The 13,517-nt window shown below is 41.1% G+C and overlaps 1 protein-coding gene across 1 annotated transcript in view; it reads left to right on the top strand.

Moving 5' to 3' along the window:
* The window catches only part of nbas (NBAS subunit of NRZ tethering complex), a 463,213-nt gene that overhangs the window by 393,255 nt on the left and 56,441 nt on the right, over positions 1–13,517 (top strand). The window lies entirely within an intron of this gene.

Genomic DNA, 13,517 nt, shown 5'->3' on the forward strand with positions numbered 1-13,517 from the left:
AGAGGAGTGGGACATTGCGAAGTGGGATCTAGCCTCATGCTGAGAGGCAAAATGGGGGGTGGGGGGATAAAGGGGGGAGAGAAGGAGAACAGGCTATATCTAATTTATTCTTCTAATCTTTATAACTATAAATATCAATGTAACAATAGGCTATATGGCAATAACTCGTGGGGAAATTTGAAATAAAGATTAAAACTGCCTCACTACCAGTTAAGACTATAAAATGACATTAAAAACTCAGAATCAATGTCTCCATGATGGAACAGTTAACTTTGTGAGCTGGAATGTTAAAGGCCTGAATCACGAATTAAAGAGAAAGAAAGTATGCTATCGCCTAAACAGGCTTAAATGCTAAAATAGTATTTTTACAGGAGACCCACTTACTAAGCAAGGATCAGTCCAGACTACAAAAAAGACTGGATTGGCCAAATGTTCCATTCTAGCTTTACAAAGAAAACTAGAGGTGTGGGAATTCTCATACACAGAACAGTCAATCCCATTTGTAGCATCAGATGTAGTATCGGACCCTGAAGGGAGATATGTGATGGTCATGGGCAACTTATTTAACAGTAAAATGATTTTGATAAATGTTTATGCACCCAATGTCGATGATAAGGAATTCATGCAAAATCTATTTATATCCATTCCCAATGTGAACACTCATAAAGTTATAATGGCTGGGAACTTTAATTGTGTTTTAAATCCACTCTTAGATAGGACTCCTGTGACAGGGGGGACGACATCTAACACTGCAAAGACAATTATACAGTTTGTAACTGACCACAACTTATCAGACCCCTGGAGGTTTATAAACCTAAACTCAAGTACATACAGTAATCCTTCACTATATTGCGCTTCGCCTTTCGCGGCTTCACTCTATCGCGGATTTTATATGTAAGCATATTTAAATATATATCGCGAATTTTTTGCTGGTTCGCGGATTTCTGCAGACAATGGGTCTTTTAATTTTTGGTACATGCTTCCTCAGTTGGTTTGCCCAGTTGATTTCATACAAGGGACGCTATTGGCAGATGGCTGAGAAGCTACCCAACTTACTTTTCTCTCTCTCTCTCTTGCGCTGACATTCTCTGATCCTGACTAGGGGGATTGAGCAGGGGGGCTGTTCACACACCTAGACGATACGGACGCTTGTCTAAAAATGCTGAGAGATTATCTTCATGTTGCTTCCTTCTGTGCAGCTGCTTCGTGAAGTGACATGCTGCACGGTGCTTTGCGTACTTAAAAGCTTGAAGGGCACGTATTGATTTTTGATTGTTTGTTTTTCTCTGTCTCTCTTCTCTCTCTCTCTCTCTTTCTCTGCTCCTGATGGAGGGGGTGTGAGCTGCCGCCTTCAACAGCTTTGTGCCGCGGGTGCTTCGCATACTTAAAAGCCAAACAGCCCTATTGATTTGTTTGCTTTTCTCTCTCTTTCTGACATTTTGTGCTCCTGACGCGCACTCCTTTGAAGAGGAAGATATGTTTGCATTCTTTTAATTGTGAGACAGAACTGTCATCTCTGTCTTGTCATGGAGCACAGTTTAAACTTTTGAAAAAGAGACAAATGTTTGTTTGCAGTGTTTGAATAAAGTTCCTGTCTCTCTACAACCTCCTGTGTTTCTGTGCAAATCTGTGACCCAAGCATGACAATATAAAAATAACCATATAAACATATGGTTTCTACTTCGTGGATTTTCACCTTTCACGGGGGGTTCTGGAACGCAACCCCCGCGATGGAGGAGGGATTACTATATTCGTTCTACTCACCAGTGCATCATAGCTACTCAAGAATTGATTATTTTTTTATAGATAATAATTTCTTGCCTACGAATCATTAAGCCCCTCACACTCACCTCACAGATGGCGTCTTAACCCTCTTCTATTAGCAGACGAGAACTGCACAGAATTTATATCCAAACAAATCAGCTTCTTCCTAGAGACAAACACACCCTCAGAGGTTTCTGCAGGAACACTCTGGGAAACTCTAAAGGCCTTCTTAAGAGGACAGATTATTTCATATCTTTCCCACAGAAATAAATTAGAAACCAGAAAAAGCATCAGATCTAAGAAGCGAAATTACTAGAATAGATGAAGAGCAAGCCAGGCGTCCAAGTGAAGCTCTTCATAGGAAAAGGCAGGCTCTGCACACAGAACTCAACATCTTGACAACTAAAGAAACTGAACAACTTTTTTATAAGTCAAGACATCATTACTATGAACACGGAGAGAAAGCTAATAAGCTTTTAGCTCAACAAATTCACAAACAAGAAGTTCGCAATGCAATCCTAGTAATCACCAGCATGAATGGAGAAGAAATCATTGACCATAAAAATATAATGCACACATTTAGAGATTATTATAAATCCTTATATTCTACTGAGTTCTAAGAAGACAACACACAATCTAATGCATTTCTGGATACATTACAGACACCACAAATAGATGCTTTAAGTGCCGAGGAACTGGATAAACCTCTGATCCTATCAGAATTACTAGATGCTATAAAGTCACTTCAAAGCGGGAAATCAGCAAGACCTGATGGTTACCCCGTAGAATTTTATAAGAAATTCTCCACTCAGCTAGCTCCCCTCTTATTGGCAACATTTACAGAAGCTAGAGACAATCAAAATTCTACCTCAAACTTTTCGTCAAGCATTAATCACCGCTTTTCCTAAACAAAATAAGGACTTGTTACAATGTGCATCATACAGACCAAGTTCACTCCTTTATAATGATGTTAAGATACTCTCAAAAATTATAGCTAGAAGGATGGAGAAAGTGCTGCCCTCGGTAATATCACAGGATCAAGCTGGATTTATTAAAGGCCGACACTTATCTTCCAATCTCCAACGCCTGTTTAATGTAATATATTCACCAGCAAAGTCAACCACCCCAGAGATGATATTATCATTGGATGCAGAAAAAGCATTTGATATGATTGAATGGAACTACCTTTTCACTGCATTGGAGAAATTTGGGTTTGGCCCGAATATGTGTGCTTGGATCAAACTACTGTATACCAATCCAGAAGCTTCAGTTTGTATTAACAAACTTTAAGCTAGAACGTGGCACCAGACAAGGATGCCCCTCGTCACCACTGCTGTTTGCAATCACCATTGAACCACTGGCGGTTCACAGTCGAAATTCTTATCAGATAAAGGGGATTATCAGAGAAGGACTGGAACAGAAAATTTCTCTATATGCAGATGGTATAGTACTATATATATTAGACCCAGAAAACACTGTGCCTGCAGTTTTAACAGCACTTACAGAATTTCAAAAGATATCTGGTCTCAGAATTAATCTGGATAAAATACTCTTTCCAGTGATTTCACAAGCATATAATATTAGGTTGGACACCCTACCTTTTACCATAGCAGATCAGTTTAAATACCTAGGGGTAAATATCACAAGTAAACATAAAGCTCTTTATCAACAAAATTTTGCAGTCTGTATGGAAAATATTAAGCAAGACTTGCATAGATGGTCAACCCTTCATCTCACTCTAGCCGGAAGAATTAACATGTTAAGATGAATATCCTTCCTAAACTTCTTTTTTTATTTCAGAACATTCCAATATATATCAATAAATCGTTTTTTAAGCAATTAGATTCAACTATAACCTCATTTATTTGGAACTCAAAACACTCACGTATCTGAAGAATGACCCTACAAAGACCTTAGGCAGAAGGTGGCGTGGCTTTACCTAATTTTCAGTTTTATTACTGGGCAGCAAACATACAAGCCATAAAAACCTGGACACAAACAAATGAACATACACAGGCTTGGCCCGCAATAGAAGTAAAATCCTGTAGTACTTCTTTATACTCCCTGCCCTGCGCTCCAATAAATGCATCCATCCATCCATCCATTTTCCAACCCACTGAATCCGAACACAGGGTCATGGGGGTCTGCTGGAGCCAATCCTAGCCAACACAGGGCACAAGACAGGAAACAATCCTGGGCAGGGTGCCAACCCACCGTAGCCAATAAATGCAAGTTATCGCAAATATACTAATAACCCAGTTGTGCTTTACTCACTCAGAATATGGAACCAATTTAGAAAGCAATTTAAGATGGAAAATCTTTTATTTGTGGCACCCCTGCAGGAGAACCACCTCTTTCAACCCTCGCAAACACATCCAGTTTTTAATACCTGGAAAAGATTTGGGATTAAATTGCTCAGAGATCTTTTTATAGACAATATCTTTGCATCCTTTGAACAATTACGTTCCAAATTCAACATCCCAGCTACACATTTCTTTCACTATCTTCAAATTAGAAACTTTGTCAAACAGAAACTACCCGATTTTCCTCATCTCGTACCCTCCACCATGCTGAAGAAAATACTGCTCAACTTCGAGGAATTAGACACCATTTCTGCAATATATAAAATTTTATTAAAGTCCCTTCCTTTCAAAGATCCAAGAGGACAATGGGAAAAAGATCTCTTAATTAATATATCAGAAAAGGAGTGGAAGGTAGCAATGCAGAGAATTCACTCGAGCTCCATATGCGCAAAGCATAGAATTATTCAACTAAAAATTATATGTCGAGCTCATCTGTCTCGCTTAAAACTGTCCAAAATGTTTCCAGGGCAAGATCCAACCTGCGAACACTGCAACCAAGCTCCTGCCTCACTAGGTCATATGTTTTGGGCCTGCACCAAACTAACATCATTTTGGACCAAAACTTTTAAGTGCCTTTCAGACAGCCTTGGGGTCACAATCCCTCCTAACCCATTAACAGCTGTGTTTGGTGTTCTTCCAGACGGACTTGAAGTGGAGAAGGACAAGCAAACGGTGATTGCATTCACTACACTTTTGGCACGCAGACTTATTTTGTTAAATTGGAAGAATCCTAACTCTCCTCTGATAAGTCAGTGGGAAACTGATGTTTTATATTATTTGAAATTGGAAAAAATCAAATTCTCAGTTAGAGGATCTGTACAGAATTTTTTCAAAATCTGGCAGGATCTAATCAATAATATTTTAGAATAAGAAGAAATAATTATTTCCGCATTTCTTTCCCTTCTCCATTTTTTATTTATATATATATATATATATATATATATATATATATATATATATATATTTTTTTTTTTTCCCCTTACTTTTGTTTATTTTTTCCCTATTAAAAAGCCCTAAGCAATTCTCCTTTGGCCATGCTCTCCTTCTCAAGGGTGGGGTTTGTCTTCAATTCTTTTTTGTATAAATTGATCTATTTGTATGGAATGATTACAATAAAATTAATAAATAAAAATAAATAAATGAATAATATATCTGCTGAAGAAAGCCAGTTTTGTTTTTCTTGAATATGTGTGTCACTAATGAAAATGGGAAAAAATCTTCATGAAATGTTTGGAATTGAATGTTCGAAAACTTTCTAAGAAATAAATAGAGTGAAGAAAGTTTCAGTCTTAATCACATACCAAAAATGTTTCAAAAACTTCAGTGTTTCCCATTAAAAAATAAAAATTTAATAAAATGTTATGTTACAACTTTCAGTCACAGCAAAGCTTCAATTTTTAGGCCGTATTGCAAAATGAAATAGCAGTGAAACTCCATGATTTGTTGAGCCCAGTAGCTGTTTTAAACCTCTCTCTCTAGTTGTATACAATAATTTAATGAGCAGCACTTAAGTGCACTCAAATGCAGCCAATCTGTAGAGAGCCAAAATCAGTTTTAAAAGAGGATAAAATAGTGCTTCAAGTCGTGGAGTAGAAATGCAAAGTTTTGTTTTTTTTTTTAATTTTGATATCTGCTAGTTAGAAATTGCTCAATGAAACCAGACATATACTGTATATACCATTTATATCAACTATGCAAGACCTCCACTGCTTTGTGGTTGTCACCAATTTCAGCTGAAGTGTAGCAGTGCGGTTTTCCACAGTTATATCAAAAAAAGCAGCATTTCAAGGTGATGTTTGAACCAAAAAAAAAAACCTGTCCCAATATCTTTTACTTTATCATATCATGGAAAACTGGAACGTTTCCAGACGATACACATGTACAAGAATGGCCAGAGCAGACTGTACTTCCTGAGTAGACTGGTCCAGGGTTGCCAGATTTCCAAAATCACAGATCGAGACAGCCACCATTTCGAGCAACCAAAAAAAAGATGTTAAGAAACTAAGGAAGACCAAAAAAATAGATAATTTTAATTAAATTACTGTATAAATTATAGATTTAATACGAGTAGTAATTCAATATTTCAATGCATACTAAACTAACATAAATACAAATATACGGTAAACATTTTGTGAGGTTTTATAATTTCATTTATTTCTTTTTTCATTCAAAATTTAGGTATAGGTATGTTTGATGTAACATGTTTTATGCTTCATATAATATGACACAATATATGTAAATAGAATGTAGATATGCAGATATGACCTACCTTGTTAGTTGACTAGTCTTTATCAGTATCACTTCTCTTTCAAAAAGAATTACACATGAGCAGCCAAGATAAGCATGAGAAACATACGAGGACACAAGCAAACAACGTACACAAACACATGTGATTCAAACACTCATCAGCTTATAGCCTCTTTTCCAGGTATTTAATATATATATTGAATTAAGATTTTTTTTTTTTCTACATACAATTTTTGTTTTTTTTGTATTTTCTTGATTTACAGAGGCAATTCGGGACACTGGATTTGTCTGTTGAACTCTGAACATTCCCACTCAAATCGGGTTGTCTGGCAGCCCTGCTCAAGTCTTTAAATGTATGCAACAAGCTGCTACAGATGTTCTAACAGTATGTTGCAAGTGAATTGTTTTATGTTGTAGTCACTTGGGGAAGTAACTTGAGTTCAAATGACACAATGTACCTAAACAAACTTATCAGTTGTCAAATAAACAGACAAAATACCACAGAAAAGGTTTGGGGCAGCCACTTGAATTCAGGCTGCAAAGTAGGTAATTAAAAGTTGTTTACAGGTTCAAGTCCAAAACAGAACTAAGTTGGGTGAAACAAAATGGCGGTTTTATAGTCTGGCAGAGGAAGTGAGGTCAGTGTTGGAACAGGAAATTAGGTCATCAGGGTCAGAAGTGGAAGTAATGTCATGAGGGCTGGAAGTTACGTCATCTGGCCTGGAACCAGAAGTGACGTCATTGGGGCCAGGCAGAATTTCCCGTAACTGGTCTGCAGCAGTCTACTGCAGAGGAAAGAGAGAAAGGTTTAGTGCACTCCACCACCCCCTGTCCTGGAATGGAATTACCCTCATTTGAGCTCTTTAGCTGTCTCCCATGTGCACGTGTGTCACACAGAACACACTGGAGGTGGTTGTGGAAAAGAAAATAGTGGCAAAATTGGATTCCATTCCAAAAAAATGATTTCAGTCCTCTCCAGGAGGCACTCTCTTGGAGCACTTTTAGCCATGGGCTCATTCCTTCCTGGTGTAATGAGTTTTGCCTTTGGGGATCTTTTCTGCCCACTGCTACCAGTAGTCTTTAATTTGCTATTTCTGCACAATATTTATTTATTTGTTTATTTATTAATTGATTGTATTATTTGTCCTGTCTGTATCTTTGTTCTTTTATGTTTCTACAGCTTCATGCATCTGAATTTCCCCTTGGGAATATTAAAGTTTATCTAATTTAATCTAATCTAATTTGAGTTTAATGATTGAGAAAACTTATAGTTTAGTGTTGCTTAAGAACTCTTATAATTCATTCTGTTAAATGTAATGTTGTTGTTATTAATGATTCTCAGCTGATAATATTAGTTTATTTTAGGACAGTGCAAGAATATTCACTGCTGATCTTGTAGTATGTGGTTTTGAATTATAAATCACTGAAGCACCAATTGCTGTAACAAAATATATACATATATGTATGTGAGTGTTAATTGTGCATGTGTATTTTATGGATGTGGTGGACCTGTTAAAGAATAGTTTCAAAGCTATACAATACAATGCTGTGCATCAGCCTTGATGACACCAGAGACCATAACAATCCCAATAGGATGGAAACCACTAGGGTGAGCATGGGGGTATCCTGATGGAACTACAGACAGGGCACCATCACAGAAAGAAGTCTTCTAGTGAGCAGACTTGGATACTTTACCTGACTTTCGAGTAAGAATTAAGTATGACTCTTTAAGTCTTACTAATTGCTCAAAGGGGTAGGAACATTACCGACTTCTAGAGCAAAAGTAAAGTGAACTTGTATTAAGGTAGTTGTTTATTGTTTTGTCTCCAATACTGTTGGCCTTTTGTTTGACCCTTCCGAAGCTTGTTTGTTTAATACGTTGGTGGCCTCCTAGGCATTTTTCTGAGTTTGGGCTGCTATGATAGCTCACCTGTCTTCCACAGTATATGCATACACATTCAATTTTTGAGGATCCATGATGCTGACAGTCAACTAATAATCTTTCTTGTGACAATAAAATCACTGTCATCCTTTGAGCAGGTCAAAATCTTTAACACATTATTTTGACTTCCCTGTCCTCTTAGCACTTATTTTCCATCCATCCATCCATTGTCTCCCGCTTATCCGAGGTCGGGTCGCGGGGGCAGCAGCTTGAGCAGAGATGCCCAGACTTCCCTCTCCCCGGCCACTTCTTCTAGCTCTTCCGGGAGAATCCCAAGGCGTTCCCAGGCCAGTCGAGAGACATAGTCCCTCCAGCGTGTCCTGGGTCTTCCCCGGGGCCTCCTCCCGGTTAGACGTGCCCGGAACACCTCACCAGGGAGGCGTCCAGGAGGCATCCTGATCAGATGCCCGAGCCACCTCATCTGACTCCTCTCGATGCGGAGGAGCAGCGGCTCTACTCTGAGCCCCTCCCGGATGACTGAGCTTTTCACCCTATCTTTAAGGGAAAGCCCAGACATCCTGCGGAGGAAACTCATTTCAGCCGCTTGTATTCGCGATCTCGTTCTTTCGGTCACTACCCATAGCTCATGACCATAGGTGAGGGTAGGAACATAGATCGACTGGTAAATTGAGAGCTTCGCCTTGCGGCTCAGCTCCTTTTTCACCACGACAGACCGATGCAGCGCCCGCATTACTGCGGATGCCGCACCGATCCGCCTGTCGATCTCACGCTCCATTCTTCCCTCACTCGTGAACAAGACCCCGAGATACTTGAACTCCTCCACTTGGGGCAGGATCTCGCTACCAACCCTGAGAGGGCACTCCACCCTTTTCCGGCTGAGGACCATGGTCTCGGATTTGGAGGTGCTGATTCTCATCCCAGCCGCTTCACACTCGGCTGCGAACCGATCCAGAGAGAGCTGAAGATCACGGCCTGATGAAGCAAACAGGACAACATCATCTGCAAAAAGCAGTGACCCAATCCTGAGCCCACCAAACCGGACCCTCTCAACGCCCTGGCTGCGCCTAGAAATTCTGTCCATAAAAGTTATGAACAGAATCGGTGACAAAGGGCAGCCCTGGCGGAGTCCAACTCTCACTGGAAATGGGTTCAACTTACTGCCGGCAATGCGGACCAAGCTCTGGCACCGATCGTACAGGGACTGAACAGCCCTTATCAGGGGGGCCGGTACCCCATACTCTCGGAGTACCCCCCACAGGATTCCCCGAGGGACACGGTCGAATGCCTTTTCCAAGTCCACAAAACACATGTAGACTGGTTGGGCAAACTCCCATGCACCCTCCAGGACCCTGCTAAGGGTATAGAGCTGGTCCACTGTTCCGCGACCAGGACGAAAACCACACTGTTCCTCCTGAATCCGAGGCTCGACTATCCGATGGACCCTCCTCTCCAGGACCCCTGAATAGACTTTTCCAGGGAGGCTGAGGAGTGTGATCCCTCTGTAGTTGGAACACACCCTCCGATCCCCCTTCTTAAAGAGGGGGACCACCACCCCGGTCTGCCAATCCAGAGGCACTGTCCCTGATGTCCATGCGATGTTGCAGAGGCGTGTCAGCCAAGACAGTCCTACAACATCCAGAGCCTTGAGGAACTCCGGGCGTATCTCATCCACCCCTGGGGCCCTGCCACCAAGGAGTTTTTTGACCACCTCGGTGACCTCAGTCCCAGAGATGGGGGAGCCCACCTCTGAGTCCCCAGGCTCTGCTTCCTCATTGGAAGGCCTGTTAATGGGATTGAGGAGGTCTTCGAAGTATTCCCCCCACCGACCCACAACGTCCCGAGTCGAGGTCAGCAGCGCACCATCCCCACCATATACAGTGTTGACACTGCACTGCTTCCCCTTCCTGAGACGCCGGATGGTGGACCAGAATCTCCTCGAAGCCGTCCGAAAGTCGTTCTCCATGGCCTCCCCAAACTCCTCCCACGCCCGAGTTTTTGCCTCAGCAACCACCAAAGCCGCATTCCGCTTGGCCTGCCGGTACCTATCAGCTGCCTCCGGGGTCCCACAGGACAAAAGGGTCCTGTAGGACTCCTTCTTCAGCTTGACGGCATCCTTCACCGCCGGTGTCCACCAACAGGTTCGGGGATTGCCGCCACGACAGGCACCGACCACCTTACGGCCACAGCTCCGGTCAGCTGCCTCAACAATAGAGGCACGGAACATGGCCCATTCGGACTCAATGTCCCCCACCTCCCTCGGGATGTGGTCGAAGTTCTGCCGGAGGTGGGAGTTGAAGCTACTTCTGACAGGGGGCTCTGCCAGACGTTCCCAGCAGACCCTCACAACACGTTTGGGCCTACCACGCCTGACCGGCATCCTCCCCCACCATCGAAGCCAACTCACCACCAGGTGGTGATCAGTTGACAGCTCCGCCCCTCTCTTCACCCGAGTGTCCAAGACATGTGGCCGCAAGTCCGACGACACGAGCACAAAGTCGATCATCGAACTGAGGCCTAGGGTGTCCTGGTGCCAAGTGCACATATGAACACCCCTATGCTTGAACATGGTGTTCGTTATGGACAATCCGTGACGAGCACAGAAGTCCAATAACAAAACACCACTCGGGTTCTGATCGGGGGGGCCATTCCTCCCAATCACGCCCTTCCAGGTCTCACTGTCATTGCCCACGTGAGCATTGAAGTCTCCCAGCAGAACGAGGGAGTCCCCAGAAGGTATGCCCTCTAGCACCCCCTCCAGGGACTCCAAAAAGGGTGGGTACTCTGAACTGCTGTTCGGTGCATACGCACAAACAACAGTTAGGACCCGTCCCCCCACCCGAAGGCGAAGGGAGGCTACCCTCTCGTCCACCGGGGTAAACCCCAATGTACAGGCTCCAAGTTGGGGGGCAATAAGTATACCCACACCTGCTCGGCGCCTCTCACCGGGGGCAACTCCAGAGTGGTACAGAGTCCAGCCCCTCTCAAGGAGATTGGTTCCAGAGTCCAAGCTGTGCGTCGAGGTGAGTCCGACTATAGCTAGCCGGAACCTCTCAACTTCGCGCACTAGCTCAGGCTCCTTCCCCTTCAGAGAGGTGACATTCCACGTCCCAAGAGCCAGTTTCTGTAGCCGAGGATCGGACCGCCAAGGTCCCCGCCTTCGGCCACCACCCAACTCACACTGCACCCGACCTCCTTGGCCCCTCCCATAGGTGGTGAGCCCATGGGAAGTAGCACTTATTTTTGCTTATTAAATCAACTGTTATATTGGATTTATTGATTTCAGTATGTATCAGTGTGAATATTTTTGATCAATCTCACTATGAAAGGTACTATATTAATAGACACATTTTCAAGTAACAATGGAATTTTAAATCTAAATAAAGTAGTATACTTACTTCAGTGTTTCATAATTCAGTATAGTCTTTTTCATTAGAGTAGAACTTAATGAAAAATGTGTGACCCTTTCATACATTATGAATTTACCACAGAGAGGACAGAATTTATCATTTTTAATGCATTTCAGATATACTGTAGAAACTTTAAAACTATGACCACTTCAAATTGTATGTGCAGGGACGTGGGCTGCCTTGTGGGGTGTCTTTTAACAATTGACAAGTTGCTGCATCAGAAAGTACAAAAACTATTCTGCAATGAAGATATATTTGTCATGTGCTGGACATGGCAGAGGTCTGTGCAGCTTAAATATGCTACTGGTTGAATTGTTGGCAAAAGAACTCCAGTGAATAACCTGAAATGGTGCAAAGGTAAGCATTAAACTGGTAGAGTTTTTTTTTAACTTTAGGGTACACAAAATTAAAAAAATACTGTGAAAAAATAAAGTGTTATAAAAATCACTTTTTTTCAGGGAACAAGCAATGGGTTAACAGTGTACATATTTTCTGAAGTTAATTAAGCCTCGAAAGTTGACACTAACAATTCCTATAGTCGTCCCAGCTTTTGTTGATTATTACAGACCCTCTGTTTGTTAGCAGAAAGCAGTGTTGCAACAAACTGTGTTGATACCCCCTCTGAAGCATCATTTTTTCTGGCTTCAATGGTGAAATGAAACCAACATAGGTATTTATTGGAACAAACAACAGAGGTTGCATTTGACCGAAAAGGAAGTCAAGGTCATTCAGAAATTAACCTAATTCCCACTGTGAAGCATGATCTTGGATATGTGATGTTGTAGGGGAGTTTTTCTTTCAAAGGCCTTAGGAATTTTGTTTAAATAACATGACATCATGGACTCCATCATATAGATAGATAGATAGATAGATAGATAGATAGATAGATAGATAGATAGATAGATAGATAGATAGATAGATAGATAGATAGATAGATAGATAGATAGATAGATAGATAGATAGATAGATAGATAGATAGATAGATAGATAGATAGATAGATAGATATGAAGAGACTTAAGTTTTACATTGGTCATCCAAATTCCCTGACCTATACTCTGCTGAAAACATGTGGGGTGAGCTGTAGAGGAGAATCCATAAGCGAGACCTGAGGGTTCAGAAAGATCTGAAGAGATCTTGTGTGGAGAAATGGACTTTATATGTGCTCTCCAACCTCACCCAGCATTATAGCAAATGATTCAATACTGTTATTTTTTGTGATTATTTTTTTCATTTCAATAATTCTACCTCAGTGAAAGGTTAGATTTCTTTCATAGTTTGAATGCAAAGTCGAGTCATTTTCAAAGCCTTTTTTGCTCCTCTTTAACAATGGGGCCAATAATTCAGGTGAGCACAGTATTTTGGATAATAGAGCTGAGGTGGCACATCATTAGATGTAATTTACTAATGTTGCAAGTTACTTTTATTTTTATTTTTTCTTTTATTACCTAATTCAATTATAGAAGTATTTCTGTTGTGGCTTGCTGTTCATGTAGCACGACTCTGAAGAGCCAATTTAAATGTACAAATTTGCTTCACATATTACATACATAATTTTCTTTACATATTACATACATAAGCCTCCGTACAATCATTTCCTTTCATGTTTTTTTCACAGTAATATTATGACCACAAGTAAGTTGGTGTTGTTTACATTACACATTTTCAGATATAAGGTAAGCATACATTTATATATAGGTATGTTTAAATAAATAAAGGCTCTATTTTTATTTGTAAAATACTACTGCCAACATTGCATCTTCTGAAACAGATGTTTTGATTGTAGAGAAAAAGGGAATAGAAAATAGTCTAATTTTAAACACAATACATGTGTC

Source organism: Erpetoichthys calabaricus, chromosome 3 (assembly GCF_900747795.2).
Source record: "Erpetoichthys calabaricus chromosome 3, fErpCal1.3, whole genome shotgun sequence".
Taxonomy (NCBI): Eukaryota; Metazoa; Chordata; class Cladistia; order Polypteriformes; family Polypteridae; genus Erpetoichthys; species Erpetoichthys calabaricus.